The sequence below is a fragment of the Oryx dammah genome, unplaced genomic scaffold (assembly GCF_014754425.2).
Source record: "Oryx dammah isolate SB20612 unplaced genomic scaffold, SCBI_Odam_1.1 HiC_scaffold_25, whole genome shotgun sequence".
NCBI classification, from domain to species: domain Eukaryota; kingdom Metazoa; phylum Chordata; class Mammalia; order Artiodactyla; family Bovidae; genus Oryx; species Oryx dammah.
The window spans coordinates 87,378,822-87,385,255 of record NW_024070209.1 but is presented as its reverse complement, the minus strand read 5'-3'; the positions used below and the strand labels follow the sequence as shown (position 1 = coordinate 87,385,255).

The 6,434-nt window shown below is 41.3% G+C and overlaps 1 long non-coding RNA gene across 1 annotated transcript; it reads right to left on the bottom strand.

Annotated features, from left to right (window-relative positions):
- Positions 1-479: 479 nt before the first annotated feature.
- On the bottom strand, positions 480-3,275 carry LOC120851894. Its single transcript, XR_005718433.1, has 2 exons — positions 2,815-3,275; positions 480-2,054 (listed from the first exon to the last, which is right to left on the bottom strand). It is a non-coding gene; the product is annotated as an uncharacterized LOC120851894 (long non-coding RNA).
- Between the last annotated feature and the right edge of the window lie 3,159 nt (positions 3,276-6,434).

The window sequence follows — 6,434 nt, the reverse complement described above, 5'->3', positions numbered from 1 at the left end:
CCATATCCTTAGCAAAGCTGTTCCACTTTATAGCTGGGTCTGACAATAGCGACAGAAGCTGAGATTCTCTGTTAAAGCAAGCATGAGTCTCTTATCACCAGGTCTGGATTATCTTTTCTGCTGAGAACTGCCTTTCTGGAGATAAATCCTGGAGAACCAGAGTGAGATATCTGCGAGTTTCCTCTGGGGGAGAGTCGACTATGAGCAGAGATAGTGGTTTAATCTCATTGACCTCAGCTCCTCCAAAGCCTACAAGTCTGTGGGCTGAACCGTGAGATTCGTTAAGAGTGTAGGCTCTGAAGTCAGACTGACCTGAGCTGAAATCTTGGCTCTTCCCAGTGTTGAGTTGTTGCACAAGTTTCAACTGAATCTGTGTCCAAGTCTATAAATGGTAATAATAAGAGAGCTCACATCCAGTCATTTGTAATAGGAGCCCATAAAACACTTTGACATGGAAAACAGCAAAGACCAAACAAGTATTATGGTTGATGATTATTGTGGGGTTTATTAGGCTTCTTAGAAACTGAAGTAACAGCATTCAACCATGTTTTCATGGCTCCTCTTACTTAACTATCTTCACCCAAGATCAGTTAGCAACTTTCTCCTCCTCTTTCTTAACAGTCAGTGTTGGCCTCAGCACACAGATGGAGACTCGCAAGTTACAATAGCTGAGAACTCTGCCTCTCTACAGCCTCAGGATGCATCCCAACTCCAGCTGGCGAAAACGACAGAGGTGCAGGCAGATAGGGACCCCATACCTCATCCATGTATACAGAGAGCCCCAGTCCATCTGCCAGAACGCTCAGTCTTTTCTAATCAGGACATTAACTTTAGACACAGGAAATTAGCTGACATGGTTCTGAAAGGTAAATTAATTTCTCAGTCTAGCCCTCCACCCTCTCAGAACAATGTCTCTGCTTCCTCTGTCCCTTGTGAAAACACCCCTCTCAAGAGCCACAAGTAAACAGGCTTTCATGTCAGGAATATCTTCTCTAATAATTTCTTTTTAAAATTTATTTATTTTTTTAATTGGAGGATAATTGCTTTACAGTATTGTATAATTGCAGTGTCTGGTTTCTTGGGTACCAATATTATTGCTATGTTGGATCTTATTTCATTATCTGGGGTGGTTCATTCCGCTGGGATCCCTATCATCTGTTCCTATAATTTAGCCGTGTTCGGGTTCTCTCTGCGGGTGTGTTATCAGCCCCCACTGTGTCTTTGCTACAATAGTTCTGTTCCAGACAACTCCCCCAATGTCTTGGGTTTCTCTGCAAACATTTATAGCACTAGGCAGACTCTCAGAGGTACAGAGCATTCTTTTGTAACAATCCTTTCTCTTTTTTCCCTTTTATAATAGTAGTTGCTATCAATTCATTCAAGGCTGCTTTAAAGAGTTCTATTGCTTCAGGAGCTATAGTTGTGTTGTCAGGGTTAATTTTCATTGATTCAAATATTTTTATTGAGGCTTTCTTCATTAGATTTAGCTTGGTGTGGTTGTACCTTTTCTGGCAAATATTCTATCACTTCTCATAGTTAAAGGAGGATATTAATACAACATATCTGCCTCATTATGCTACACTATGGCTGATCAATGTTTGCTCTAGTTCAGTGTATTTAAACAAAACAGATCCGGTTTCCTTATCCAGGCAGCAAAGCACTAATTTTATTATAAATAGTTTTTTGTCTAATTTCATCTTGACCTTGGCAACATTTCCTAATGGTTCACTTGCTCAACTTTCTAGCGATATTAGAAAAAGAATTTAAAGAATGTTACAACATTCGCTGGAAACAGTCATTGTTACCATCATTTGGAATTCTTTGCCACAAGAAATCTGAAGTAAAGAGTAGGTGACAAAAGGGACAAGATGTTGACAAGGGAATCCATGTTTCAGGGGGGATGCCACGGCTGGATGGTTCCCTGGGTGTCCCTCAACATGAAGATTCCGTGTTCTCCGCCGTCCACACCCTAGATCCACTACTCTGCAGTGCTCCAGCGTGCTCCTCTGTGCTGATGGTGTGACACCATGGTGGTGCTACTCCTAAGCAAATACCTGCGAGGCAGCAGGACCAAATGAGGAAACACCAGTTGTTAGTTTACAGTAATCTTAGGAGCCAAACCAAACCTACTCTAATATTTTTACTCCTTTAAAAGCAAACAAAAAGGCCTACGTGTGCTGGCACCGTTCTCACTCCACGTCACATCTCCTTACTCCAACCTCTGCTGCTAGACTGGCTTTGCTCCTGCTCTGACCAGCCTCGCCCAGGTGCAGGCTGGCCGACCTCCCCTGAGTCCCACACCTGTCACTGACCCCTGCCCAGCCCCTCCCTTTGGAGGAAATCATGACCCCCTCTGCACTCAGGCAACCTTGAGCTGGGCACGCCATTGGACCAGGTGTGGGTGGGGGCTGGGGACGAAGCCCACCTCCCTCTGAACCCTGCACATAGCCCCACAGCGCATCCTTTCCAGGCTCCTGTGGTCCTCACAGGCGGTGACCCCCAAGCTGGTCACCTCTGGTGGGAGCTCTTGAGGAAACAGAAACAGAATCTTCTCCCAACCCAGAAATCCTCTCCACATTGGTGGCAGAAAAAGAAAACATTCTTATTATTGAACAAGTCTCGAACTAGAATGTGAGGTGCCTCAGAGGCAATTGACCAGCTGAAAAAATGCAGAGACAGAAGGAATCTCTCTACTTCCCACTCCAAGCAGAAAGAGCCCCTTCCGGGCATGTTCTCAAGGTAAACACTAACTAGTCCTGCAGCTCTTGTGATCTGACAGTACCACTGGTCACACAGAGTTCACCCCAACTTTACCTGTAGCTGGGGTTATCCAGTGGAAAACCGACTTCTATCTGTATGACAGCCGGTCATTTTGCAAACTGGGGCAAAGCACTCACCAAAGTGAGGCTCCTCCCTCCCTCCACCCCAGGAACTGGAAGGGAGGGGAACTTCCTCTTTTGTTTCCCCCCCAGATTCCACCTTTACTTATTTGTTTGGTTGGTTGGCTTTTTAATTTTCCAAATGATTTTTTCTTACCTTTTTTGGAGACATTTTATTTCTTGAAGTAGAGGTGATAGGAAACCACTTCTTTTGATGCTTGAATTTCAAAAAGGTGGTTCTCAAAATGTTTGCCTTTTAAGAGATGTCTCTCAGGTTCTTGAGAAAGCATTCCTGAGTCAAAAAGCTTAAAAAAAATTTTTAAAGACGCAAAACAAGGCCAGCTAACAAAAGACTAATGTATTCAAAGGAATACATTTTAAAGAGTTGAGAAAGAACATCCCCGTTTTCTAAACTAAATACTCTGAGAAAAAGGAGAGGAGAGAAATCTCCCCTTTGCAGCAGGGAGAATTAAGACTTACTTTCTGTTTGTCCTTGCACAGCCAAAGCAATGGGGCTTCCCATTGCCCAGAGGGGCCATACAGACAGGTGGCTCAGTGGCAAAGAATCTGCCTGCAATGCAGGAGACCTGGGTTTGATCCCTGGGTCAGGAAGATCCCCTGGAGAAGGAAATTGCAACCCACTCCAGTATTCTCACCTGGGAAATTCCATGGACCGAGGGGACTTGTGGGCTTCAGTCCAGGGGATGGCAAAGAGTTGGACATGATTGAAGAGACTGAACACACACACACACACACACACACACACAAAGCAATGATGCATCTGTACTGGCTTTCCTTCTTTTCTCACTCACTGCTTCCTGGGGTCACTTAAATATCCACCTCCCTGGAAAGCCTGCTTAGTGAGGAGCCCCAGGTAGGGTGCTTGTAAAAAAGGCACTCCATAACAAAGCATCATAATTAAAATTAAAAGGCAAAACAAATAGGGGAAATATTTATTACAAAAGAGAGAAATAATAGTCTAATATAGTAAAAAATGTGCAAATTAATAAAAATACTAAACCCTCCCACAAATATAAATTAGAAACCTTTTCCTCATCGTTATTAAACACTTTTAAAAGGTAATATTCTTACTCAAATGTAAGACGCTTTCATGACATGATGTTCCATTATGTTATGAGTCACTGAGAAAGGAAAAATGCAACCTATTCAACTAGAACCCTTTTTTTTTCACTTTGATGTCAGTTTTATTTAATATAAAATAAAAATGAGAGCATCAAACCTTGAATAGGAACTTCTGAACTGTGAATTTCTGATATTTTCAAGTCAGATTTGGAATTCAAATTTAGAGTCTATCCTCTAGGATTTTAATTATTGCAAGATTTGCCCTAGTCTGAATGACAGTTTACATTATAATTTTCACATCAATGAGCACTGAGTCAACAAAACAAAACCAAATGTAAATTAAACACTGACTACTACAATCCTTTAATAGACTGAATACCAGCAATATACAAGTTTTGTTTTCATTTTTGTTACTTAATAAACTTATTTTAGAATAGGCTTATATTTACAGAAAAATTGTGAAGATTGTATAGAGTTTTCATACACCCAGTACCCAATTCCCCCATTTTTAACATCTTTCATTAGTCACATATGTTGTCACAATTACTGGGTCAGTATTAACATACTATTAATTAATAATAGAAAACTAAGATCATGGCACCCGGTCCCATCACTTCGTGGCAAATAGATGAGGAAACAATGGAAACACTGACAGACTTTATTTTGGGGGGCCCCAAAATCACTGCAGATGATGACTGCCTCCATGAAATTAAAAGATGCTTGCTCCTTGGAAGAAAAGCTATGACCAACCTAGACAGCATATTAAAAAGCAGAGACATTACTTTGCCAACAAAGGTCCATATAGTCAAAAGCTATCGTTTTTACAGTAGTCAGGTATGGATGTGAGAGTTGGGCTATAAAGAAAGCTGAGTGCCGAAGAATTGGTGCTTTTGAACTGAGGTGTTGGAGAAGACTCTTGAGAGTCCCTTGGACAGCAAAGAAATCCAACCAGTCCATCCTAAAGGAGATCAGTCTTGAATATTCACTGGAAGGACTGATGTTGAAGCTGAAGCTCCAATACTTTGGCCACTTGATGCGAAGAACTGACTCATTGGAAAAGACCCTGATGCTGAGAAAGATTGAAGGGAGGAGGGGAAGGGGACGACAGAGGATGACATGGTTGGATGGCATCACTGACTCGATGGACATGAGTAAATTCTGGGAGTTGGTGATGGACAGGGAGGTCTGGCATGCTGTAGGTCACAAAGAGTCGAACATGACTAAGTGACTGAACTAAACTGAATTAATAATATTAACCAAAATCCCAAACTGGAGTCAGATTTTCTTATCTTTTTCCTAACATCCCAGTCTCTTCCAGGAACCCATCCAAGATACCACATTATATTTAGTTATCCTGTCTGCCAAGGTTCCTTTTTTCTGTAACAGTTTCTCAGACTTTCCTTGTGTTGGAAGACCTGGACAGTTTTAAGGTCAGGCATTGTTATAAAGTCTCTTGAGTGGGATTTGTCTGGCATTTTCCTCATTATAATACTGGGTTTTTAGGTTTGAAGGAGGAAAGACCTAAAAAATAAGTTCCATTTCCATCACATCATATCAAAGGTACTGACCATGAATAAAGACTTATCATGGCTGACGTTGACCTTTATCACCCAGCTGAAGTAGCGTCTGTTAGATTTCTTGCTGTAAAGTCATTCTTACCCCTTTGTCCACAGTGTCCTCTTTGAGAGGAAGTCACTTTGCTCAGCCTACACTTCAGGAGTGGGATGTTACGCTCCACTTCCTAAAGGGCAGAGTGTCTACATCAAACACTTGGAATTCTTACACTCAACATATCTGTCTTTTCTCCCTCATGTATTCATTTATTCAGTCATTTTTTATATCAGTATGGACTCATGAGTACTTACTTTATACTTTGGGTTCCAGACGATTTTATTGTCTTGCTCAAATCATTTCCACTTTGAATTCTGGATTTTCTTTCAGTTGTCTCCTTTGTTCCTGTAACATTCCTCGATCAATGTGGGCTTTGATTTTGTTTTTTGTTTGTTTTTTTTCTAACACACCCTTATCTTCTGCCACTACAAGATGCTATAGATATGTCAACTATATCTCAATAAAACTGAAGGGGGAAAAACAGGATGTATTCTTTTTAAGTATGTCAACATAAAGTGTTCTCCTTCTGCCAAAAAGATTTCCATAGTCTAGTCCAAAAAAAGTACTATGGCTCATCAAAATATAATCTACTTAATGGTTTTCCTAGGTCTAAAAAGAAAATCAATTGTAACTGACTTTGAAGGAAGAAGTAGTATTAGCATGCTTTATAAGCATACATTAAACTGACTTAAATTTCTTCACAGCATGCAAGTTTGCAAAGCCACATCAATCATGTCAGATGCTTTGAGACCCCTAGGCTGTAGCCCACCAGGCTCCTCCATTCCATGGGATTTTCCAGGCAAGAATACTGGAGTGGGTTGCTGTGCCCTCCTCCAGGTGATCTTCCTGACCCAGGGATAG